At 42.6% G+C, this 27,861-nt stretch overlaps 1 protein-coding gene across 19 annotated transcripts in view; it reads left to right on the top strand.

The window, feature by feature from the left end:
* Window positions 1–865: 865 nt before the first annotated feature.
* The window catches only part of NRXN2 (neurexin 2), an 888,378-nt gene continuing 861,382 nt past the window's right edge, over window positions 866–27,861 (top strand). For 18 of the 19 annotated variants that reach the window (XM_067472511.1, XM_067472506.1, XM_067472510.1 and 15 more), the window contains exon 1: window positions 866–1,126. The gene's annotated coding sequence lies outside the window, so the exon portion shown is untranslated. Of the gene's footprint in view, window positions 1,135–27,861 lie in introns of all 19 variants that reach the window. The other variant, XM_067472504.1, reaches the window with a different exon arrangement.

Genomic DNA, 27,861 nt, shown 5'->3' with positions numbered 1-27,861 from the left:
GCAAGTGAGGGTCCCTGGATGGCCAAAGATGCAAGTGAGGGTCCCTGGAAGGCAAAGGACACAAGTGAGGGTCCCTGGAAGGCAAAGGACGCCAGTGAGAGACCCTAAAATGCAAGTGAAGCAAGTGAGGGTCCCTGGAAAGGCAAAGAATGCAAGTGAGAGACCCTAAAATGAAGAGAAGTAAGTAAAGGTCCCTGGAAGGCAAAAGATGCAAGTGAGAGACCCTAAAATGCAAGGGATGCAAGTGAGGGTCCCTGGAAAGCCAAAGATGCAAGTGAGAGACCCTAAAATGCAAGTGGGGGACCATGGAAGGCAAGGGATGCCAGTGAAGGGTCCCTCATTTGCAGTGAAGGGTCCCTCATGGTCCTCCACTTGCATCCCTTGCATTTTAGGGCCTCTCACTTGCATCCCTTGCCTTCCATGGTCCCCCACTTGCATCCCTTGCATTTTAGGGCCTCTCACTTGCATCCCTTGCCTTCCATGGTCCCCCACTTGCATCCCTTGCATTTTAGGGCCTCTCACTTGCATCTTCTGCCTTCCAGGGACCCTCACTTGCATCCCTTGCATTTTAGGGTCCCTCACTTGCATCCCTTCCCTTCCATGGTCCCCCACTTGCATCTCTTGCATTTTAGGGCCCCTCACTTGCCTCTGTTGCCTTCCAGGGACCCTCACTTGCACCCTTTCCCTTCTGATGTCTCTCCCTTGCATCCTTTCCTTGGATGGAGCAGGGAGAGTGTCAGGAGGAGAGGCAAGGCGGAGGCGTCGGGAGGAGGAGGAAGAGGAGGCTGAGGAAGGGCGGGGGGGGGGAGGGGGAGGCGGGGCTTGGCTGGGGCTTGGGCAGGACCTCCCTCCTCCGCCCCCCTTTCCCTCCTCCCCTCCCTCCTTCTCCATCCTGGGCGCCTCAGACGACGCCGAGGAGGAGGAGGCGGGCCGGAGCCTCCCTCCCTCCCCGCCGCTTGCCTGCTCGCCTTGCCTTGCCTTCCTCCTCCTTTCCCCCCATCAGCATCCCTTCCTTCCTTCTCGGCTTCTCCCATTGTCTCCGGAGCCGCCTTTGCAGCTCCCTCTGGGGAGCGAGGCCGTCGCCTGCCTCAGCACCATCCTCTTCCTTCCTCTCTGGATCCTGCAGGTACCTGGGTGAGTGGGTGGGGTCTGAATTGTCGGGAGAAGGGCGATGCAAAACCCGACAATTCCAAACTGGTCCATTTCCCCACGCGTGGGACTCCCCATTGGTGTCAAAATGTGCCTTATCCTCTTGACGTGGGGCGTGGGCTGCACCCGAGACCCTTCCCCGCGTCCGTGACACGCGTGTTTCCCCTTCTCGCGTGGGAATCCAAGGGGAGGGAGGGTCCTGAGGCGCTGCAGCATCTCTGTCTGGATCCCATCTCTATCCATCTCTCTCTATCTTTGGGGGGATTTTGCACCACGCGAGGAAGTGGGGGCGTGGGAGGACATCTTGGGCTCCCCTTGAAATCACCCCCCCCCCCAAATCACCCCTTGGATCCTTCAGAACCCCATTGCTTCAAGGTTGAAGGGACCCCCAACATATATCAAACACTGGGTGATGGGGAGAAGCTTCCCACTTCCACTGGTGTTGATGATTTAGATCCTTTTCCATCTCTATCTATATTCCATCCTTTCCTTCCTCCTTTCTTTCCTCTAAATATTCATATTTGTTGAAAATGGCCTTTGGTTGGTGAGTTGGGGGTCTTCTCTCCCACTTCCACTGGTGTTTTTGATGATTTAGATCCTTTCCCATCTCTATCTATATTCCATCCTTTCCTTCCTCCTTTATTTCCTCCAAATATTCAGATTTCTTGGGTCGAACCCCTTAAAAATGGCCTTTGGTTGGTGAGTTGGGGGTCTTCTCTCTATGTATCAAACTCCAGCTTGGAGAGATCTGAGCTGTATCTATGTGTATGTATGTATGTATATAATGTATGGGATGCCAGCAAGCAGCAAATCTGCAATGCCCAGCTCCTTTATTTACTATGAGCTTCCTCGCCTTGGCTATGGTGTATGTCTCTATTCTCCTGGCATCTCAAGAAGGGTTGCTGGTTGCTCGAAGCTAGAGCTCGCTGCAAGAGATGGATTATTGTTATGATCATACATTGATATTATAATATTGTAATCATATAAATAAAATTTTAATTTACAATTATTATAATTTATTAAGAAAATAAATTATTTTATTCTGTTAGTATATACATTTTTATTACTTTATTCCATTATATATAATAATATAATATTATTTTAGTATATTATATTATGGTAAAATATTTTATTCTATTACAATATACATTTCTATTCTATTATTTTATTATTATATAAAATAATATAGCTATATTTTATTTATTATTTTATTCTATTATAATAAAATCAGTTACTTTATTAGAATCTATATTTCTATTATATTATATATTATTATATATTATAATATAATTTTTTATTATTACATACATTTATATTATTTTATTATTTTATTCTATTATAATAAAATCAGTTACTTTATTAGAATATAAATATTCTATTGTATTATTCTATTATAATAAAATAAATAATTTTATTCTATTATAAAATATATATTATATTATATTATAATATAATAAATTATTTTATTATAACATACATTTATATTATTTTATTATTATATAAAATAATATAGCTGTATTATATTTTTTATTCTATTATAATAAAATCAGTTACTTTATTCTATTAATATATATATTTCTATTATATTATTATATTAAAATAAATTATTTTACTATAATATAATATAAAATTATATTATATTATATATTTATTATATTATATTATTTTACTCTATTATAACATGCATTTATATTATTTTATTATAATATAAAATAATATAGCTGTATTATTTTATTTTATTATTTTATTCTATTATAATTAAATTATTTTATTATAGTATAAAATTATTTTATATTTTATATTATATTATATAATAAATTATTTACTCTATTATAACAAAAAATTATATTATTTTACTATAATATAAAATAATATAGCGGTATTATTTTATTTTATTATTTTATTCTATTATAATACAATCAGTTACTTTATTCTATTAGAATATATATTTCTATTAGAATATATATTTCTATTATATTTTATATTTATTATATTATATTATTTTACTCTATTATAACATACATTTATTTTATTTTATTATAATATAAAATAATATAGCTGCATTACTTTATTTAAAATAATATAGCTATATTATTTTATTATTTTATTATAATAAAATCAGTTACTTTATTCTGTTAAAATATATATTTCTATTATATTATTATATTATAATAAAATAAATTATTTTACTCTATTATAATATAAAATTATATTTTATATTTTACTTTATTTTAACATTTATATTATTTTATTTTATTATAATAAAATAAATAATTTTATTCTATTATAATATAAAATTATATTATATTTTTATATTATATTGTAATATAATAAATTATTTTACTCTATTATAACATACATTTACATTATTTTATTTTATTATTCATACAGTTACTTTATTCTATTAGAATATATATTTCTATTATATTATTCTATTATAATATAAAATTATATTATATTTTTATATCATATTGTAATATAATAAATTATTTTACTCTATTTTAACATACATTTATATTATTTTATTTTATTATAATAAAATCAATTATTTTATTCTGTTAGAATATACATTTATATTGCATTATATCATACATTTCTATTATATTATTATATTATTTTATTCTATTCCAACGTGCATTTATATTACACCATTCCATTATTTTATTATATAAATTAATTATAATTCCTCCCGGCTCCATCTCGGTGTGTGTCTTTTTGGGCTGCAAGGTGACCAACCTTTGCTTTCCCCCCGCCTTGATCTCTTGCTACACAAGTGTGTGTTTGTGCTGCGCTTTCCACCCCAAAAAGCCCCCTTCCAGTTGCTTGTTTCCGATTGTCTCGCATTGGAGCAAAACGCAAAGATCTCTCCAGACTTGCCTTGTCTGAAATGCATCCTTGTTATATACATCTTTTTGGGGAGGGCGACGTATTTGGTCTTCCCCATCTGTGTCTGGCAGCGTTCATCTCTCTGCCCTTTTGCAGGGATGGCTTTCTTCTCCTGGATGTGGATAATATCCCTATGGCTGTATCTATAGGGAGATGTGGGTCTGAGACTCAGAATGTCACCCTCTGCAATACAAACAGGGAATTTGGAAGAGAACGATGCTAAGGGACAAGAGAAGGAAATAAGATTGGCTCTTCTTGTTGCAGACCTCTCTACTAGGATGGATTTTGGGCATGGTCCACAACACCAACCTCCCCTTTCTTGTCTGCGAAATTCTTTCGGCGACAAGGCAATGTCCGTATCGAAGGAGGACATATTTTTTAAGGCAGAGCCTCAGACAGAGAGAGTCAGAAATTGCTGTTTGTTCTCTAGGGCCTTTCCTTTAGGGTGCCCAAAACCTATGCATCTCCACCATCCTTTTCCTTTGCTTCTCTCCTTGGGAAAATCCAAAGCCGTGGGATGCGAGCAAGAGAGGAGGGTGCCGCTCATGCATTTGTATGAAGCGGAAGCCAAAAAGGGGACGTTTGGGAGGGAGAAAAAAAAAAACCTGCACCAGGAGAAAGACGAGAGCATGACAAATATGTTTTCGGAGAGAAGCGCAGGGAGGGAAAGGTATTGACAGGCAGGCACAGCTCAGGTGTAGGGCTTTCTCGACTGGAACACACCTGATGCTGTTGCAGTGGAGAAGGAGGCTCCCAGCTCAGCTCTGGGTTGATGGGGAACCGCTCTAGAAAGCCTTCGAGGCCACGCTCAGGTCGCCAGGTCTCGGGACCCACTTTCCATGGGTACCAAATGGTCCAGTTTGGGTACCTTTTCCTCCAGGTTTGCTCCAGCCTGGATCTACAATTATATATGCTAATTTCACATGTGTATTACCCCCTGAAATGTTTGCAAATACTCTCTCTATATGTGCGTTTCCCTCCTGCAATATTTGCAGGCCCTATATATCTGTTTATATCTAGCTAGATATCTGTGTGCATTTCCCTCTTGCAATATTTGCAAGCCCTCTATCTATCTATCTATCTATCATCTATCTATCTATCTATCTATCTATCTATCCATCCATCCATCCATCTCTCTCTGCATTTCCCTCCTGCAATATTTGCAAGCCCTATAGATCTGTTTAGATCTATCTAGATATCTCTCTGTGTGCATTTCCCTCCCATAATATTTGCAAGCCCTCTATCTATCTATCTATCTATCTATCTATCTATCTATCCATCTCTCTCTGTGTGCATTTCCCTCCCGCAATATTTGCAAACTATCTATCTATCCATCCATCCATCCATCCATCCATCCATCTAGACATCTCTCTCTCTCTGCATTTCCCTCCTGCAATATTTGTAAGCCCTATATATCTGTTTATATCTATCTAGATATCTCTCTGTGTGCATTTCCCTCCCGCGATATTTGCAAGCCCTCTATCTATCTATCTATCTATCTATCTATCTATCATCTATCTATCCATCTCTCTCTCTCTGCATTTCCCTCCTGCAATATTTGCAAGCCCTATAGATCTGTTTAGATCTATCTAGATATCTCTCTGTGTGCATTTCCCTCCTGCAATATTTGCAAGCCCTCTATCTATCTATCTATCTATCTATCTATCTAGACATTTCTCTCTCTGTGCATTTCCTTCCTGCAGTATTTGCAAGCCCTATATATCTGTTTATATCTATCTAGATATCTCTCTGTATTTCCCTCCTGCAATATTTGCAAGCCCTCTATCTATCTATCTATCTATCTATCTATCTATCTATCTATCATCTATCTAGATATCTCTCTCTTCCCTCCAACAATATTTGCAAGCCCTATATATCTGTTTATATCTATCTAGATATCTCTCTGTGTGCATTTCCCTCCTGCAATATTTGCAAGCCCTCTATCTATCTATCTATCTATCTATCTATCTATCTATCTATCTAGACATTTCTCTCTCTGTGCATTTCCTTCCTGCAGTATTTGCAAGCCCTATATATCTGTTTATATCTATCTAGATATCTCTCTGTATTTCCCTCCTGCAATATTTGCAAGCCCTCTATCTATCTATCTATCTATCTATCTATCTATCTATCTATCTATCTATCTATCTATCATCTATCTAGATATCTCTCTCTTCCCTCCTACAATATTTGCAAGCCCTATATATCTGTTTATATCTAGCTAGATATCTGTGTGCATTTCCCTCCCGCAAATATTTGCAAGCTGTCTATCTATCTGTCTGTCTGTCTATCTATCTATCTATCTACCTATCTATCTATCTAGACATCTCTCTCTCTCTGCATTTCCCTCCTGCAATATTTGCAAGCCCTATATATCTGTTTATATCTATCTAGATATCTCTCTCTGTGCATTTCCCTCCCACAATATTTGCAAGCCCTCTATCTATCTATCTATCTATCTATCTATCTATCTATCTTTTATCTAGATCTCTCTCTCTCTCTCTGCATTTCCCTCCTGCAATATTTGCAAGCCCTATATGTCTGTTTAGATCTATCTAAACAGACATATCTGTGTGTGTACATTTCCCTCTTGCAATATTTGCAAGCCCTATATATCTGTTTATATATATCTAGATATCTCTCTGTATGCATTTCCCTCCCACAATATTTGCACGCCCTCTATCTATCTATCTATCTATCTATCTATCTATCTAGACATCTAGACATCTCTCTGTGCATTTCTCTCCTGCAATATTTGCAAGCCCTATATATCTGTTTATATCTATCTAGACATCTCTCCCCTCTATATGTGTGTGTGCAATATTTGCAAGCCCTATATATCTGTTTATATCTATCTAGATATCTCTGTGTGTGTGCATTTCCCTCCTGAAATATTTGCAAGCCCTATATATCTGTTTATATCTAGACATCTCTCTATTTATGTGTGTACATTTCCCTCCTGCAATATTTACAAGCTCTCTCTATATGTGTGTGCGTGTTTATATCTATCTGGACATCTCTCTCTCTATATGTGTGTGTGTGCAATATTTGCAAGCACTATATATCTGTTTATATCTATCTAGACATCTCTCTCTCTATGTGTGTGCACAATATTTGCAAGCCCTATATATCTGTTTATATCTATCTAGACCTCTCTCTGTGTGTACAATATTTGCAAGCCCTATATATCTGTTTATATATATCTAGACATCTCTCTCTCTATATGTGTGTGTGCAATATTTGCAAGCCCTATATATCTGGTTATATCTATCTAGACATCTCTCTCTCTATGTGTGTGTGCAATATTTGCAAGCCCTATATATCTGTTTATCTAGACATCTCTCTCTCTCTCTGTGTGTGTGCGCAATATTTGCAAGCCCTATATATCTGGTTATATCTATCTAGACATCTCTGTGTGTGTGTGTGTGTGTGTGTGTGTGTGCAATATTTGCAAGCCCTATATATCTGTTTATATCTATCTAGACATATCTCTCTATATATATGTGTGTGTGCAATATTTGCAAGCCCTATATATCTGTTTATATCTATCTAGACATCTCTCTCTCTTTATGTGTGTGTGCAATATTTGCAAGCCCTATATATCTGTTTATATCTATCTAGACATATCTCTCTATATATGTGTGTGTGCAATATTTGCAAGCCCTATATATCTGTTTATATCTATCTAGACATCTCTCTCTCTTTATGTGTGTGTGCAATATTTGCAAGCCCTATATATCTGTTTATATCTATCTAGACATATCTCTCTATATATGTGTGTGTGCAATATTTGCAAGCCCTATATATCTGTTTATATCTATCTAGACATCTCTGTCTCTATATGTGTGTGTGTGTGTGTGCATTTCCCTGCAATATTTGCAAATCCTATATATCTGTTTATATCTCTCTAGACACATCTCTATATGTGTGTGTATTTCCCTCCTGCAATATTTGCAAGTCCCATATATCTGTTTATATCTATGTAGACATCTCTGTCTCTATGTGTGTGCGCATGCATTTCCCCTGCAATATTTGCAAGCCCTATATATCTATAATCATATCTATCTAGACATGTGTATATGTGTGTGTGTGCATTTGCAAGCACTATATGTCTATATTCAAAGTGCTAAATATCCAAAGACCCAAAGTGCTAAATATCTATTACTACTACTACTACTATTAGTAGTAGTAGAATATATTATTATCATTATCATTATCATTATTATTTGTTTATACCCACTTTTTCTCTCCATAAGGAGACTCAAAGCAGCTATATTATTATTATTATTAGTAGTAGTGGTAGTAGTAGTGGTAGTAGTAGTAGAATATATTATCATCATTATCATTATGTTTGTTTATACCCACTTTTTCTTTCCATAAGGAGACTCAAAGCAGCTATATATCTATTATTATTATTATTATTATTATTAGTAGTAGTAGTCGTAGTAGTAGAATATATTATTATTATCATTATCATTATGTTTGTTTACACCCAGCTTTTTTCTCTCCATAAGAGGACTCCTGATCCGGGAATGTATTTGGAAAATATGGTGCATATGTTTGAATGACAAAGTGTGAGCAACCGTGTTCGGTACTTAATGCATAATATGCCGAGTGATGTAATTGGGAATCCTCTGGCATCCATTGGGCTTGGAGTAAAAGGAGGAAAGTTTCTATTTCGTTCGGCTTTATTTGCATAGGGAGATGGCTAGCGTTATCAATGATCTATCTATCTATCTATCTATCTATCTATCTATCTATCTATCTATCTGTGGTCTGTCTATCTCAGTATTGTTGATATGGTAAACAAAGGATGATGTATCGCATGAGTGATGCCTGGCTCGAAATCAGTCCATGTGGAAGGGATCTAGGAGCGTTCGTCAAGCTGAATCATAGAATCATAGAGTTGGAAGAGACCTCATGGGCCATCTAGTCCAACCCCATTCTGGAAAATTGCATTCAAAGCACCCCCGACAGATGGCCATCCAGCCTCTGTTTAAAAGCCTCCAAGGAAGGAGCCTCCACCACACTCTGGGGCAGAGTGTTCCACTGCTGAATGGCTCTCACAGTCAAGAAGTTCTTCCTAAAGTAATCAAATAATCCCATACAACATAGGTAGATACTCGGACTGAGTCACACAGGAGAGAGTGAAATGGATTCTTTCGTCCTCTTTTTCTTTGGCTAGAAATGCTGTACCATTTCTATAGAACAGACTCCACTGCTCTTACACTAGGCTGAGACTCCAAAGAGACATACACAAGAAGTGGAAAAAGGGAGAAATCACTAAAGAAGAATTCAAGCAAATAGCCAACTCTTGTAGGGAGAAGGTTTGCAAGGCTAAAGCACAAAATGAGCTCAGGCTTGCCAGAGACATTAAAGCTTCCAAAGAAGGAGCCTCCACCACACTCCGGGGCAGAGAGTTCCACTGCTGAACAGCTCTCACAGTCAGGAAGTTCTTCCTAAAGTAGAGTAATGAAATGCTCCCATACAACATAGGTAGATACTCGGACTGAGTCACACAGAAGAGAGCGAAATGGATTATTTAATTCTCTTTTTCTTTGAATCTTTGAATCTTTTTCATTAATCTACTGCAGTCTCCGTTTTCCATAGTATTGCTTTGGAAGATCTAGAGATTCCTAGAGGTGCATATTGACGTCAATCCTGTTGATAGTCCTTCCTGGAGTAGGTGCATTGAATCCAAGTGTTCGCTCTCCATTTAGTAAATGATTTAATTGATCTCCTCTAGCTGAAATTAACCTATAGGATGCCAGGCATTATTCTTTTCCTCCTCCTCTTCCTCTTTTTCCTCCTCCTCCTTATCTTCCTTATCCTTCTTCTCTTTTTTCTCCTCTTTCCCTCCTCCTCTTCTTCTTCCTCATCTTCTTCCTCCTTCTCTTCCTCTTCTTCTTCCTTCTCTTCTTCCTCTTCCTCTTCCTTTCTCCCTCTTCCTCTTTCCCCTTTTCTTCCTCATCCTTCTTCTCTTCTACTTCTTTCCCTTCCTCCCCTTCTCTTCCTCTTCTTTCTCCTCTTCCTTTTCTTCATCATCCTTCTTTTCTTCCTCTTCCACACTTCTTCATTTTCCTCATCCCCTTCTTCCTCTTCATCCTTTTCTTCCTCCTCCTCTTCTTCCTCTTCCTTTTCTTCATCATCATTCTTCTCACCCTCTTCTTCCTCTTCATCCTTTCCCTCTTCCTCATCCTCCTTTTCTTCATCATTCTTCTCTTCCTCTTCTTCCTCTTCCTCCTACTCTTCTTCCTCATTTTCCTCATCCCCTTCTTCCTCTTCATCCTTTTCCTCCTCCTCCTCTTCCTCCTTTTCTTCATCCTTCTTCTCTCCTACTTCTTTTCCTTCCCCTTTTCTTTCTCCCCCTCTTCCTCCCCTTCTTTTTCCTCCTCTTCCTCCTTCTCTTCCTCTTCTTTCTCCTCTTCCCTTTCTTCATCATCCTTCTTTTCTGCCTCTTCTTCCTCTTCCTCCTCATTTTCCTCATCCCCTTCTTCCTCTTCATCCTCCTCCTCCTCCTCTTTTTCTTCGTCATCATTCTTCTCTTCCTCTTCTTCCTCTTCATCATTTTCCTCATCTTCCTCCTTCTCTTCCTCTTCTTTCTCTTCTTCCTTTTCTTCATCATCATTCTTCTCTTCCTCTTCTTCCTCTTCATTCTTTTCCTCTTCCTCCTTTTCTTCCCCATCATTCTTCTCTTCCTTTTCTTCCTCTTCATTCTTTTCCTCTTCCTCCTCCTCCTTTTCTTCATCATCATTCTTCTCTTCCTCTTCTTCCTCTTCATCATTCTCCTCTTTCTCCTTTTCCTCACATTTTCTTCCTCATCTTCCTCCTTCTCTTCCTCTTCTATCTCCTCTTCCTTTTATTCATCATCATTCTTCTCTTCCTCTTCTTCCTCTGCATCCTTTTCCTCTTCCTCTTTTTCTTCATCATAGTTCTTTTCTTCTTCTTCTTCCTCTTCATCCTTTTCCTTCTCTTCTTCCTCCTCCTTTTCTTCATCACCATTCTTCTCTTCCTCTTCATCCTTTCCTCCTCCTCCTCCTCCTGCAGCATCTTTCTTTAGATGACTTCAGTTCTGAATCTGATCAGAGTAATACTGATGGATGGTAAGGGGCCACCACCGAGAAGGTCCTGTCCTATGTCCTTCATCATAATGATCACAGCATTGTTGTCGTCGTGTGCCTTCAAGTCACTTTTGGAGACCTTAAATCAGGCCTGGGCCAACTTGGGAAGGGGCCACCACCGAGAAGGTCCCGTCCTATGTCCTTCATCATCATGATCACAGCATTGTTGTCGTCGTGTGCCTTGAAGTCACTTTTGGAGACCTTAAATCAGGCATGGGCCAACTTGGGAAGGGGCCACCACTGAGAAGGTCCTGTCCTATGTCCTTCATCATAATGATCACAACATTGTTGTTGTCGTCGTGTGCCTTCAAGTCACTTCTGGAGACCTTAAATCAGGCATGGGCCAGCTTGGAATGGGGCCACCACCGAGAAGGCCCTGTCCTATGTCCTTCATCATAATGATCACAGCATTGTTGTCGTCGTGTGCCTTCAAGTCACTTCTGGAGACTTTAAATCAGGCATGGGCCAACTTGGGAAGGGGCCACCACCGAGAAGGTCCTGTCCTATGTCCATCATAATGATCACAGCATTGTTGTCGTCGTGTGCCTTCAAGTCACTTCTGGAGACTTTAAATCAGGCATGGGCCAACTTGGGAAGGGGCCACCACCGAGAAGGTCCTGTCCTATATCCTTCATCACAGCATTGTTGTTGTTGTCGTGTGCCTTCAAGTCACTTCTGGAGACCTTAAATCAGGCATGGGCCAACTTGGGAAGGGGCCACCACTGAGAAGGCCCTGTCCTATGTCCTTCATCATAATGATCACAGCATTGTTGTTGTCGTGTGCCTTGAAGTCACTTCTGGAGACCTTAAATCAGGCATGGGCCAACTTGGGAAGGGGCCACCACTGAGAAGGTCCTGTCCTATGTCCTTCATCATAATGATCACAGCATTGTTGTTGTCGTGTGCCTTCGAGTCACTTCTGGGGACCTTAAATCAGACATGGGCCAACTTGGGAAGGGGCCACCACCGAGAAGGTCCTGTCCTATGTCCTTCATCATAATGATCACAGCATTGTTGTTGTCATGTGTCTTCAAGGGCCTAAGTTTGCCCATGCCTGCCCTAAATCATAGATTTTTCTAGGGACGAGAAAGTGTGACTTGCTCACGTGAGTGTTGATACTCAGGATTTGAACCCAAGTCTTCAGCATTGCTTTCCGACACTCAAACATTGACACACACACACACACACACATATATATATATCTCGCTGTAGAGTTTGTGCCTCTCTGGAATATTTCGTCAGAGGAGTTGTTTATCGCTTCAGATTAAAAAAAGGAATTAAAAGGGGGGAAAAAAGGCAGCCGAGACCTCTGGAGAATTCGACTTTCTGCCGTAGCTCCTTATCGCGCTTTCCCAATGTTCACACCCCGAGTTCAGTTTTTTAACATTCGCTCCAAGCGAGGTGTGTGTGCATTTGCCAAGTATTTTTTTTCTCCCCAACACAGTGGTAGAAAAAGGCTCTTGCAAATCAGTATATTTCCAATGTGTCGTCAAAGGCTTTCACGGCCGGAATGACAGGGTTGCTGTGCGTTTTCCAAGCTGTCTAGCCATGATCCAGAAGCATTCTCTCCTGATGTTTTGCCCACATCTATGGCAGGAATCCTCAGAGGTTGTGAGGTCTGTTAAAAAATCAGTATATTTGCAATGTGTCGTCAAAGGCTTTCATGGCTGGAATGACTGGGTTGCTGTGCGTTTTCCAAGCGGTCTAGCCATGGTCCTGAAGCATTCTCTCCTGACGTTTTGCCTACATCTATGACAGGCATCCTCAGAGGTTGTGAGGTCTGTTGGAAACTAGGCAAGTGGGGTTTATATATCTGTGGAATGATGTCCAGGGTGGGAGAAAGGACTCTTGTCTATTTGAAGCAAATGTGAACGTTGCAATTGATTAGCATTGAATGGCCTTGCAGCTTCTTGTCTGGAGGAATCTTTTGTTGGGAGGTGTTCACTGGCCCTGATTATTCCTGTGTCGAAGGCTTTCACTGACAGAATGACTGGGTTGCTGTGCATTTTCCAAGCTGTCTAGCTTGGAAATTCTTGCCTGGGTTGCTGTGAATTCTTGCCTGGGTTGCTGTGAGTTTTCTGGGCTGTCTGGCCATGTTGCAGAAGCATTCTCTTCTGATGTTTCTCCCACATCTATGTCAGGCATCCCCAGAGGTTGTGAGGTCTGTTGGAAACTAGGCAAGTGGGGCTTGTATATCTGTGGAAAGTTCAGAGTGGGAAGAAAGAACTCTTGTCTGGGTTACTGTGAGTTTTCCATGCTGTCTGGCCATGCTTCAGAAGCATTCTCTCCTGACATTTCATCCACATCTATGGCAGGCATCCTCAGAGGTTGTGAGGTCTGTTGGAAACTAGGCAAGTGGGGCTTGTATATCTGTGGAAAGTTCAGGGTGGGAAGAAAGAACTCTTGTCTGGGTTACTATGAGTTTTCCATGCTGTCTGGCCATATTCCAGAAGCATTCTCTCCTGACGTTTTGCCCACATCTATGGCAGGCATCCTCAGAGACTGTGAGGTCTGTTAGAAACTAGGCAAGTGGGGTTATATATCTGTGGAATGATGTCCAGGGTGGGAGAAAGAACTCTTGTCTATTTGAAGCAAATGTGAACGTTGCAATTGATTAGCATTGAAAGGCCTCGCAGCTTCAAAGCCTGGCTGCTTCTTGTCTGCAGGAATCCTTTGTTGGGAGGTGTTAGCTGGCCCTGATTATTCCTGTGTCAAAGGCTTTCACTGCCAGAATGACTGGGTTGCTGTGCGCTTTCCAAGCTGTCTAGCCATATTCCAGAAGCATTCTCTCCTGACGTTTTGCCCATATCTATGGCAGGCATCCTCAGAGGTTGTGAGGTCTGTTGGAAACTAGGCAAGTGGGATTTATATATCTCCAGGGTGGGAGAAAGAACTCTTGTCTATTTGAAGCAAATGTGAATATTGCAATTGATTAGCATTGATTATCATTGAATGGCCTCTCAGCTTCAAAGCCTGGCTGCTTCCTGCCTGGGGGATCCTTTGTTGGGAGGTGTTATCTAGCCCTGATTATTCCTGTGTCGAAGGCTTTCACGGCCAGAATGACTGGATTGCTGTGCATTTTCCAAGCTGCCTAGTCATATTCCAGAAGCATTCTCTCCTGACGTTTTGCCCATATCTATGGCAGGCATCCTCAGAGGTTGTGACGTCTGTTGGAAACTAGGCAAGTGGGGTTTATGATGTCCAGAGTGGGAGAAAGAGCTCTTGTCTATTTGAAGCAAGTGTGAATGTTGTAATTGATTAGCATTGGTTATCATTGAATATCCTCGCAGCTTCAAAGCCTGGCTGCTTCCTTTCCTGTGGGAATCCGTTGTTGGGAGGTGTTAGTTGGCCCTTATTGTTTCATGTCTGGAATTCCCCTGTTGTTTGAGTGTTGTACTTTCATTGTTTTCTCCTTTCTGTTGACATTGTCCACATGCTGGTGGATTTCAGTGGCCTGACATGGTGGTTGTGAGAGTGGTCCAGCATTTCTGTGTTCTCAAATAATCTGCTGTGTCCGGGTTGGTTCATCGAATGCTCTGCGATGGCTGACTTCTCTGGTTGAGATAGTCCGCAGTGCCCTTTGTGGCCTTTGAATCATGCCTGGGCAATACTGTTGCGTTTGGTGGTCCCAGGGGTGGCTGAACCAACAGACGAATTAAGCATTTGCGTAGGGCGCCAGCCCCAAGGGGCGCTCTTGAGGCAAGAGGAACAACTATATATGCCCTTCCAACATCAGCAGAAAGTTCCTTCTGCAGTCCTCGGCCTTGCTAGGCCTGGCGTGGGGCAGACGGGAGGCACTTTTCAAGGTGGACCTTGCTTGTCCTGCGCGCCTTTGAAGCTGCAAGGCTGTTTAGTGGTAATCAATGTGGCCAATTGCAACATTCGTACTTGCTTCCAAAAGTCAAGAGTTCTTTCTCCCACCCTAGACATCATTCCACCGAGGTAGATAGATAGATAGACAGTCCACTTGCCTCATTTCCATCAGACCTCTATGCAGATACCCTCACTGATTGGCTTTGAAGCTGAAAGGCTATTCAGTGCCAATCAAGCTGACCAACTGCAACATTCACACTTGCCTCAAGCAGACAATAGTTCTTTCTCCCACCCTAGACATCATTCCACTGAGATATACAGTCCACTTGCCTCATTTCCAATAGACCTCTATGCAGATACCCTCACTGATTGGCTTTGAAGCTGAAAGAACATTTAATGCTAATCAAGCTGGCCAATGGCAACCTTCTCACTTGCCTCAAACAGACAAACAGACTGGACATTCTACACACGTATATTCTCTCAGGCAGGAAGCAGCCAGGCTTTGAGGCTGCAAGGCTATTCTCTGCTAATCAAGCTGGCCACTTGCAACATTCACACTTGCCTCAAACAGACAAGAGTTCTTTCTCCCACCCTGGACATTCCACTGATATAAACCCCACTTTCCTAGTTTCCAACACACCTCTGTACAGATACCCTCACTGATTGACTTTGAAGCTGCAAAGCTATACAGTGCTAATCATGGTGGCCAGTTACGACATCCATCCACACTTGCCTCCAACAGAGAAGACTTATTTCTCCTACCCTGGTATACAAACCCCATCTGCCTAGTTTCCAGAGGGGAAACAATCAGGCACATCTAATCACCTCTCAACAAAAGATTTCCCCAGGCACTGCCAGGCCATCAAATGCTAATCAAGGTGGTCAGTTGAAACATTCACACCTAGCTCCAGCAGACAAGAATCCTTTGCCCCACCCTGGACATTCTACTGATATAAACCCCACTTTCCTAGTTTCCAACACACCTCTATACAGATACCCTCACTGATTGACTTTGAAGCTTCAAGGCTATACAATGCTAATCATGGTGGCCAATTACGACATCCATCCACACTTGCCTCCAACAGAGAAAACTTATTTCTCCTACGCTGGTATACAAACCCCATCAAATCACCTCTCAACAAAATATTGCCCCAGGCACTGCCAGGTAATCAAATGCTAATCAAGGTGGTCAGTTGAAACATTCACACCTAGCTCCAGCAGACAAGAGTCCTTTGCCCCACCCTGGACATTCCACTGATATAAACCCCACTTTCCTAGTTTCCAACACACCTCTATACAGATACCCTCACTGATTGACTTTGAAGCTTCAAGGCTATACAATGCTAATCATGGTGGCCAGTTACGACATCCATCCACACTTGCCTCCAACAGATATATAAACAGACTTCACAACCTCTGTGGATGCCTGCCAGAGATGTGGGCGAAACGTCAGGAGAGAATGCTTCTGGAACATAGCCAGACAGCTTGGAAGACTCACAGCAACCCAGTATATTTGCAGTTTTGTCTGGATGAACCAACGGATGGCCTCGCAGTCCCTGATGCCTTGCTTTTTTCCCCTCTGTCTCATTTGTGGAAGAGTTTAAAGTATTGGCCCAGATAAATTTTACATGAATGATTTCTCTCCAAAGGAAACATACAGGGAAAAAAAAAATCCCTGGGCTTGTGATTGATTTCGGTTTTTGTTTTTTTTCCTGGGAAACCTGGAATGTGATTTGCAACCCCGAGTGCCGAGCTGTTGTTTGTGCGTGTTGATTCGAATCTGATCTTGCAGACGGGTTTAGAAAACCGATCTTGACTGGAGATATTATTATTTTTTTGGCTGGGTTACGCTACAAAGAGCTGCACATAGATTAAATTTTTATTTCTGTATACACTGGCGAATCTATTTGCAGAGCAAGAAAGAAAAATCATCTGATACAGCACTTTTAATGGGGGGGGGGGGGAACCATTGAGTTGTTGTAGGTTTTTCTGGGCTATATGGCCATGTTCTAGAGGCATTTTCTCCTGACGTTTCGCCTGCATCTATGGCAAGCATCCTCAGAGGTAGTGAGGTCTGTTGGAACTAGGAAAAAGGAAAGACCAGGGTGGGACAAAGAACTCTTGTTTGTTGGAGCTAGGTGTGAATGAACAAAATCTGGCTGCCAGTATTAAAAAAACTCTAAAAATTGCAACAGCAAAACGACAGAGGGGAAACAATCAGGCACATCTAATCACCTCTCAACAAAAGATTGCCCCAGGCACTGCCAGGTCATCAAATGCTAATCAAGGTGGTCAGTTGAAACCGCTTTGAGTCCCCCTAGGGGTGAGAAAAGCGGTATAGAAATACTGTAAATAAATAAATAAATAATGGAAACATTCACACCTAGCTCCAGCAGACAAGAGTTCTTTGTCCCACCCTGGTCATTCCACAGATATATAAACCCATTTTCCTAGTTCCAATAGACCTCACTACCTCTGAGGATGCTTGCCATAGATGCAGGTGAAACGTCAGGAGAAAATGCCTCTAGAACATGGCCATATAGCCCGGAAAAACCTACAACAACCCAGTGATTCCGGCCATGAAAGCCTTCAACAATACATTGTTTATCCTTGTTGCAACTAGAGGAGAACCTTGTTGGGAAGGGTGCGCCTACACTGTCGAATTAACCCACTTTGATACCACTTTACACAATCTCTGTGCTATGAAATCCTAGGAGTTTTAGTTTCAACCAAACAACAATGCTTAGGATTCTATTCCATGGCGCCATGGGAGTTAAAGTGGTCTCAAACTGGATTAATTCTACTGTGTAGATGCACCCTCAGGCAGGAAAACTGAAACCGGTGACAAGAAATGTCGGTCCAAGTTAATTTGACTCTTCCATACTTGTATTTGTTCGTGGTGGAGGCTTTGAAACAGAGGCTGGATGGCCATCTGTTGGGGTGCTTTGAACATGATTGCCCTGCTTCTTGGCAAGGGGTTGGACTGGATGGCCCAGGAGGTCTCTTCCAACTCTATGATTCTCTTCATGTGCATCTACATTATAGAATTAACCCAGTTCGATACCACTTTAACTATGCTAAGGAATCCTAGGAGTTGTAGACTTGATGTCTCACCAGACTACAATGCTTAGGATTTGATAGCATGGAGTAACTGGAGTTAAAGTGGTCTCAAACTGGATTAGTTTTACTGTGCAGCTGCATCCTCGGGCAGGAAAACTGACAGTAGAAATGTCAGTCCAAGGTAATTCGACTCTTTCATACTTGCATTTGTCTGCTTCTGTTGGTGTGCATCTACGCGGTGAAATTAACCCAGTTCGATACCACTTCAACTATGCTACGGAATCCTAGGAGTGGTAGCCTTCTCTGCTAAAGAGTGTTGATGTCTCTCCAGACTACAATGCTTAGGATTCTATAGTATGAAGTCATTGGAGTTGAAGTAGTCTCAAATTGGATTTGTTGGGAGATGTTAGCTGGCCCTGATTGATTCTTTTCCAGGCTATCAGGCCATGTTCCAGAAGCATTCTCTCCTGATGTTTTGCCCACATCTATGGCAGGCATCCTCAGAGGCTGTGAGGTCTGTTGGAAACTAGGCAAGTGGGGTTTATATATCTGTGGAATAATGTCCAGGGTGGGAGAAAGAACTCTTGTCTGTTGGAGGCAAGTGTGAATGTTGCAATTGGCCACCTTGATTGGCATTGAATGGCCTCGCAACTTCAAAGCCTGGCTGCTTGCTGCCTGGTAGAATCCTATATATATATCTGTGGAATAATGTCCAGGGTGGGAGAAAGAACTCTTGTCTGTTGGAGGCAAGTGTGAATGTTGCAATTGACCACCTTGATTGACATTGAATGGCCTCGCAACTTCAAAGCCTGGCTGCTTGCTGCCTGGTGGAATCCTATGTATATCTGTGGAATAATGTCCAGGGTGGGAGAAAGAACTCTTGTCTGTTGGAGGCAAGTGTGAATGTTGCAATTGACCACCTTGATTGACATTGAATGGCCTCGCAACTTCAAAGCCTGGCTGCTTGCTGCCTTGTAGAATCCTATATATATCTGTGGAATAACATCCAGGGTGGGAGAAAGAATTCTTGTCTGTTGGAGGCAAGTGTGAATGTTGCAATTGACCACCTTGATTGACATTGAATGGCCTCGCAACTTCAAAGCCTGGCTGCTTGCTGCCTGGTAGAATCCCATGTATATCTGTGGAATGATGTCCAGGGTGGGAGAAAGAACTCTTGTCTGTTGGAGGCAAGTGTGAATGTTGCAATTGTCCACCTTGATTGACATTGAATGGCCTCGCAACTTCAAAGCCTGGCAGCTTGCTGCCTTGTAGAATCCTATATATATCTGTGGAATAACATCCAGGGTGGGAGAAAGAACTCTTGTCTGTTGGAGGCAAGTGTGAATGTTGCAATTGTCCACCTTGATTGACATTGAATGGCCTCGCAACTTCAAAGCCTGGCAGCTTGCTGCCTTGTAGAATCCTATATATATCTGTGGAATAACATCCAGGGTGGGAGAAAGAACTCTTGTCTGTTGGAGGCAAGTGTGAATGTTGCAATTGTCCACCTTGATTGACATTGAATGGCCTCGCAACTTCAAAGCCTGGCAGCTTGCTGCCTTGTAGAATCCTATATATATCTGTGGAATAACATCCAGGGTGGGAGAAAGAACTCTTGTCTGTTGGAGGCAAGTGTGAATGTTGCAATTGTCCACCTTGATTGACATTGAATGGCCTCGCAACTTCAAAGCCTGGCAGCTTGCTGCCTTGTAGAATCCTATATATATCTGTGGAATAACATCCAGGGTGGGAGAAAGAACTCTTGTCTGTTGGAGGCAAGTGTGAATGTTGCAATTGACCATCTTGATTGATACTGAATGGCCTCGCAACTTCAAAGCCTGGCTGCTTGCTGCCTGGTAGAATCCTATGTATATCTGTGGAATAATGTCCAGGGTGGGAGAAAGAACTCTTGTCTGTTGGAGGCAAGTGTGAATGTTGCAATTGGCCACCTTGGTTAGCACTGAATAGCCTTGCAGCTTTGAAGCCTGGCTGGTTGCTGTCACTGTAATTGTGTGACTTTCCCCCTTTCAGTTGGAAAAAATGGCGGCAAATAATAATAATGATAATAATAATAATAATAATAGCAATAATACATACTACTACTACTGCTACTACTACTACTACTACTACTACTAATAGATAGATACATAGCTGCTTGGAATCTCCTTGTGGAGAGAAAAAGTGGGGTATAAACAAATATAATAATAATAATAATAGTAATAGTAATAATAATAATAATAATAATAATAATAATGATCCAATTCAACAGCCAGCAGAGTGTCTGCTGTGGACTCATCTTGTTGTGTTTCAAATAATAATAATAATAATAATAAGTCGCTTTGAGTTTTCCAGGCTGTCTGGCCATGTTCCAGAAGCATTCTCTCCTGACATTTTGCCCACATCTATGGCAAGCATCCCCAGAGATTGTGAGGTGTGTTGGATACGAGAAAAAAAAACTCTTGTCCCTTGGAGGCGAGTGTGAATGCTGCCCTTGGCCAGCTTGATTAGCATTGAATAGCCTTGCAGCTTCAAAGCCTGTCTGCTTCCTGTCGCCGTAATTGTATGACTTTTCCCCCTTCCTATTGGAAAAAAAACCCGGCGGCATTGGTCCAAATGTCAGTGCTGTTGATGGATCTTCCTCGCTTTGGACAGCGAATGAGGTGCTAATGAGGCCGCCACGATTGACTTGGCAGATGCACATCAAGGACATCAGCCATCGCAGGCAGTGGATGAGACCGCTTTGGAGGCCGAATCCCCGGGATCCTGACTTCCCCTTTCACAGTTTGCTGTGTGGATGGAAGGAAACACTTCTGTTTGCGCTTCTAATTAAAAGCTGAAAGGTTGCGTTTCGGCTCGAGCGAAGGCGGTCTTTGCTTAACGCTCAGTGCTTTGCGAGAAGAAAACCGATGCAGTCGGAAATGGGCGGCGCTGGAGTCAAAAGTCCTGGTTAATTGCGCATCGGTTTGCAGCCAGGCTGTTTACGCCGATCAGTGGGGATTCTATGTGTTTGGACTACACCTCCCATGCTCCCCTGCCAGCCTGGATAGTGGGAGTTGTATTCCCTTGGAACGTGCGTTTGCATTGGTACAAATAGCTTCTGCGCATCGCAAATTGGTCACTTTGGGCGCAGGAGTCAAAAGTCATGGTTAATTGCACATCAGGAATAAATCAATGGAGTTTCTATGTGTTTGGACTACACCTCCCATGCTCCCTTGCCAGTCTGGATAGTGGGAGTTGCAGTCTCTGGAACATGCGTTTGCATTGGTATGAATACCTTTTGAGCATCACAATCAGTCACTTTGGGTGCAGGAGTCAAAAGTCATGGTTAATTGCGCATCGGTTTGCAGACATGCAGATTATGCCGATCAGTGGTGTTTCTATTTGTTTGGATTACATCCCCCATGCTCCCTTGCCAGCCTGGATAGTGAGAGTTGTAGTCTCTTGGAACGTGTGTTTGTATTGGTGCAAATAGCTTCTGCACATCGCAAATCGGTCACTTTGGGCGCAGGAGTCAAAAGTCATGGTTAATTGCACATCAGGAATAAATCAATGGAGTTTCTATGTGTTTGGACTACACCTCCCATGCTCCCTTGCCAGTCTGGATAGTGGGAGTTGCAGTCTCTGGAACATGCGTTTGCATTGGTATGAATACCTTTTGAGCATCACAATCAGTCACTTTGGGTGCAGGAGTCAAAAGTCATGGTTAATTGCGCATCGGTTTGCAGACATGCAGATTATGCCGATCAGTGGTGTTTCTATTTGTTTGGATTACATCCCCCATGCTCCCTTGCCAGCCTGGATAGTGAGAGTTGTAGTCTCTTGGAACGTGTGTTTGTATTGGTGCAAATAGCTTCTGCACATCGCAAATCGGTCACTTTGGGCGCAGGAGTCAAAAGTCATGGTTAATTGCGCATCGGTTTGCAGCCATACTGATTATGCCAATCAGTGGTGTTTCGTTGTGTTTGGACTACACCTCCCATGCTCCTCTTCCAGCCTGGGTAGTGGGAGTTGTATTCCCTTGGAATGTGCGTTTGCATTGGTGCAAATAGCTTCTGTGCATCGCAAATCAATCACTTTGGGTGCAGGAGTCAATAGCCATGGTTAATTGCGCATTAGTTTTGCAGACATGCTGATTACGCCGATCAATAGAGTTTCTATGTGTTTGGACTACACCTCCAATGCTCCCCTGACAGTCTGGATAGTAGGAGTTGTAGTCTCTGGAACATGCATTTGCCTTGGTACAAATAGCTTTTGTGCATCGTAGTCACTTTGGGTGCAGGAGTCAAAAGTCATGGTTAATTGCGCATCAGTTTGCAGACATGCTGATCGCCGCTCAATGGAGTTTCTATGCCAGCCTGGATAGTGGGAGTTGTAGTCTCTTGGAATGTGCATTTGTGTTGGTACAAATAACTTCTGCGCATCACAATCAGTCACTTTGGGTGCAGGAGTCAAAAGTCATGGTTAATTGCGCATCGGTTCGCAGCCAGGCTGATTACGCTGATTTATGTGTTTGGACTACATCACCCATCATCCCTTGACAGCCTTAATAGTGGGAGTTGTAGTCTCTTGAAACATGCATTTGCATTGGTACATATAGCTTCTGCGTATCGCAAATCAGTCACTTTGGGTGCAGGAGTCAAAAGTCATGGTTAATTGCGCATCAGGAATAAATCAATGGAGTTTCTATGTATTTGGATTACACCTCCCATGCTTCCCTGCCAGCCTGGATCGTGGGAATTGTAGTCTCTTGGAACGTGCATTTCGATTGCTACAAATAGCTTCTGCGCATCGCAAATTGGTCACTTTGAGTGCAGGAGTCAAAAGTCATGGTTAATTGCGCATCGGTTTGCAGCTAGGCTGATTACGCCGATCAGTGGGGTTTCTATGTGTTTGGACTACACTTCCCATGCTCCCCTGTCAGCCTGGATAGTGGGAGTTGTAGTCTCTTGGAATGTGCATTTGCATTGGTACAAATAGCTTCTGCGCATTGCAATTAGTCACTTTGGGTGCAGGAGTCAAAAGTCCTGGTTAATTGCGCATCAGTTTGCAGATATTCTGATTACGCGATCAATGGGATTTCTATGTTTGGACTACACCTCCCATGCTCCCCTGCAAACCTGGATTATGGGATATGTAGTCTCTTGGAATGTGCATTTGCGTTGGTACAAATAGCTTCTGCGCATTGCAAATCAGTCACTTTGGGTGCATGGATGCGGTTTTGACAAAGTGGATGCAGTCCTGACTACTTTGTCAAGGTTCAATGAGATACTGGGATTTGTAGTTCCCTTTAGCTAACATAGGGGTCGATCGTTGCCACCGATCCCAACACCCATCCCTTACGGTGCTTTGTTGCTTTTGATCACCACAGATATTTAAGTCTCCGCATGTATGTATGTCGATTCGTAACAACCCCTTGAAATTAGTGGAGTTTTTCTCAGGCGGGGAATCCTCAGTGGTGGCTTTGCCCGTGATAGTGGAAGATAAAGGAGAATCTTCTTGCGATTTGTAGCAGATCAGCCAGGATTTGGGGCTCACTGTGTTTAAATACAGACGCCGCGCTTCGAAAGCCTTCCCCTTTAGGGAGGCCAATGTTCGTTTACTCAGAGGTAAGCCCCACGGTCTCCACTGGACCTGAATCCAAAGAAAACTGAAATGGGAGAAGCCTGGAGGGAAATTGGGAAGCAGTGGTTTGTTTTGCATCATGGAGGCACTGGATCCGTTGTGGGTTTTTGTCCGAACTGTATGAATGATAGACCCTAAGGTCCATCCAGTCCATGTTCTGCTAGGAATGCAAACCCCTCCAGTAGATTGAGTTAGTCATGGGGGTTCTGTGTGTCAGATTTGGCCCAGGTCCATCTTCGGTGGAAGTCACACTTTCTCTGGTTGTGGGTGAACTACAACTCCCAGAAATGAAGATCAGTTTCTCCTAAACCCCTCCAGTAATCACGTTTCGGTATATCGAGTCTGTGTGCTACGTTTGGTCCAGATCCATCATTGTTTGGGTTCACAGTGCTCTCTGAATGTAGGTGAACTACAACTCCCCCAAATCAAGGTGAATTTTCCCCACACACTGCCTATAATTTTTTCTAGTCATGGGGGCTCTCTGTGCCAAGTTTGGTCCAGATAAATCTTTGGTGGAGTTCAGAGTGCCCATTGTTTGCAGGTGAACTATACATCCCAGGAACTACAACTCCAAAATGTCCAGGCCAGATCCCCTCAAAACCCACCAGTGTTCAAATATGGGCATATTGTGTATGCATGCCAAGTTTGGCCCAGATCCATCATTGTTTGGGTTCCCAGTGCTCTCTGGATGTAGGTGAACTACAACTCCCCCAAATCAAGGTGAATTTTCCCCAAAGACTGCCTATAATTTTTTCTACTCATGGGGGCTCTGTGTGCCAAGTTTGGTCCAGATCCATCTTTGGTGGAGTTCAGAGTGCTCATTGATCGTAAGTGAACTATACATCCCAGTACCCACAACTACAAAATGTCCAGGCCAGTTCCCCTCCAAACCCACCCGTGTTCAAGTTTCGTTATATCAGGTATGTGTGCCAAGTTTGGTCCAGATCAATCTTTGGTGGAGTTCAGAGTGCTCATTGATTGTAAGTGAACTATACATCCCAGGAACTACAACTCCAAAATGTCCAGGGCAATTCCCCTCGAAATCCACCCGGGTTCAAATATGGGCATATTTGGTATGTGTGCCAAGTTTGGTCCAGATCCATCATTGTTTGGGTTCACAGTGCTCTCTGGATGTAGGTGAACTACAACTCCCCCAAATCAAGGTGAATTTTCCCCAAAGACCTCCAGTATACTTTGCTGATCATGGGGCCTCTGTGTGCCAAGTTTGGTCCAGATCCATCATTGGTGGAGTTCAGAGTGCTCATTGATTGTAAGTGAACTATACATCCCAGTACCTACAACTCCAAAATGTCTGGGCCAATTCCCCTCAAAACCCACCCATGTTCAAGTTTCGGTATATCAGGTATGTGTGCCAAGTTTGGTCCAGATCAATCTTTGGTGGAGTTCAGAGTGCTCATTGATTGTAAGTGAACTATACATCCCAGCAACTACAACTCCAAAATGTCCAGGGCAATTCCCCTCAAAATCCACCCGGGTTCAAATATGGGCATATTGGGGATGCATGCCAATTTTGGCCCAGATCCATCATTGTTTGGCTTCACAGTGCTCTCTGAATGTAGGTGAACTACAACTCCCCCAAATCAAGGTGAATTTTCCCCAAAGACTGCCTATAATTTTTTCTACTCATGGGGGCTCTGTGTGCCAAGTTTGGTCCAGATCCATCTTGGGTGGAGTTCAGAGTGCTCATTGATTGCAAGTGAACTATACATCCCAGTACCTACAACTCCAAAATGTCTAGGCCAATTCCCCTCAAAATCCACCCGGGTTCAAGTTTTGGTATATCAGGTATGTGTGCCAAGTTTGGTCCAGATCCATCATTAGTGGAGTTCAGAGTGCTCATTGATTGCAAGTGAACTATACATCCCAGTACCTACAACTCCAAAATGTCCAGGCCAATTCCCCTCAAAACCCACCAGTGTTCAAATATGGGCATATTGGGTATGCATGCCAAGTTTGGTCCAGATCCATCATTGTTTGGGTTCCCAGTGCTCTCTGGATGTAGGTGAACTACAACTCCCCCAAATCAAGGTGAATTTCCCCAAAGACCTCCAGTATATTTTGCTATATTTTGTCCCCATATGAAAGCCTTGACTTGGGTTGTGGGCAGTGTGTTGTTGGTGGAGGACATTGGCAGGGCTCTTGGACATATTTACACTGGGATGTCTGTGGTGGAGGAAACACATGCAATCCAGGATGGAATAGCCTTCTTGTATCGGCAATGGGGTGGACTAGATGGTCTCCGAAGTTCCCTGCATCTCTCCGCCTCTGCTATTTTTCTTCCCATCTTCCAAGACGAGAGTCCTGGGACTGGAAACGAGCCGCATAGCTGAGTCCGAGCAAAGAAAGCACCGCGAATCCATATTAGCCCGGTGGCTAACTTTTAATGAGGCCGGCGCTGGGTTTTGAAGCCAGCTTGAATCCCAAAAGAAGCGTGGAAAGGCAGTCTGGAGACGCCCAGAGGAACTCTGCCCGGCCGGCCCGCACCACAGTGCCACCGAAGGCCACTCGCAAGGCGAAAACCTGAATTGGATTGAACCGCGGGTCCAAGGAAACCGCCGGGACTGGAATGTATAAGTTCTGTGCCCTCTGTGTTCTTTGTTCTCTGTTTTTGTGAGTTTTCCAAGCTCCAGCAGCATTCTCTTCTGACATTTTGCCTGCATCTGTGGCCGACATATTCCGAGGTCTATTGGCAGTGAAGCAATATATATATATAATAGCTCCACGAAATAACTCTTGTTTTTTTAAAGAAAGTCTTAATTAACAAGTTTGAATTGTATTGAGTAGCCACGAAGCTGCAAAGTCAATCACTGAGGGTATCTTCATGGAAGAAGTGTATCATGGAGGAAGTGTATCTGTGGAGTGTATCTGTAACTGTGGAATAATGTCCAAGGTGGGAGAAAGAACCCTTGTCTGCTTAAAGCAAATGTGAAAGTTGCACTCATGAGTAGTCATGACATTTGCAAAGTCAATCAGTGAGGGCATCTGCATAGCGGTAGCAAGTGAAGGGTACATATACCTACGGAATAATGGCCAGGGTGAAAGAAAGAACGCTTGTCTGCATAAAGCAAGTGTGAATGTTGCAGTCGCGAGCAGTCATGACGTTTGCAAAGTCAATCAGTGAGGGCATCTGCATAGAGGTAGCAAGTGAAGGGTACATATACCTACGGAATAATGGCCAGGGTGAAAGAAAGAACGCTTGTCTGCTTAAAGCAAATGTGAATGTTGCAGTCGTGAGCAGTCATGAAATTTGCAAAGTCAATCAGTGAGGGCATCTGCATAGAGGGAGCAAGTGAAGGGTACATATACCTATGGAATAATGGTCAGGGTGAAAGAAAGAACCCTTGTCTGCATAAAGCAAGTGTGAATGTTGCAGTCATGAGTAGTCATGATGTTTGCAAAGTCAATCAGTGAGGGCATCTGCATAGCGGTAGCAAATGAAGGGTACATATACCTACGGAATAATGGCCAGGGTGAAAGAAAGAACGCTTGTCTGACGTTTGCAAAGTCAATCAGTGAGGGCATCTGCATAGCGGTAGCAAGTGAAGGGTACATATACCTACGGAATAATGGCCAGGGTGAAAGAAAGAACGCTTGTCTGCATAAAGCAAGTGTGAATGTTGCAGTCGTGAGCAGTCATGAAGTTTGCAAAGTCAATTAGCGAGAGTATCTGCATAGAGGAAGCCTCGGCTTTGTTGCCTAGAGGCTTCCTCTGCCAGTGAACACCTCCCAAATACAGGGGGATTCCAGGCAACAGAGCCCAGGCTACCTCTATGCAGATACTCTCGCTGATTGACTTTGCAAACTTCATGACTGCTCACGACTGCAACATTCACATTTGCTTTAAGCAGAAAAGCGTTCTTTCTTTCACCCTGGCCATTATTCCGTACGTATATGTACCCTTCACTTGCTACCTCTATGCAGATGCCCTCACTGATTGACTTTGCAAGCTTCATGACTACTCATGACTGCAACATTCACATTTCCTTTAAGCAGACAAGGATTCTTTCTCCCACCTTGGACATTATTCCAAAGTTATAGATACACTCCACTTGGGACCTCCATGCAGATACCCTCACTGATTGACTTTGCAAACTTCATGACTACTCAGAGGCTAACTCAAGTTGCTAATTGCAACATTCACCCTTGCTTTAAGCAGACAAGGGTTCTTTCTCCCACCCTGGACATTATT

Source organism: Anolis sagrei, chromosome 12, assembly GCF_037176765.1.
Source record: "Anolis sagrei isolate rAnoSag1 chromosome 12, rAnoSag1.mat, whole genome shotgun sequence".
NCBI lineage: Eukaryota > Metazoa > Chordata > Lepidosauria > Squamata > Dactyloidae > Anolis > Anolis sagrei.
Note: the sequence above shows the minus strand (reverse complement) of the source record. Positions and strands in the feature narration are given on the sequence as shown.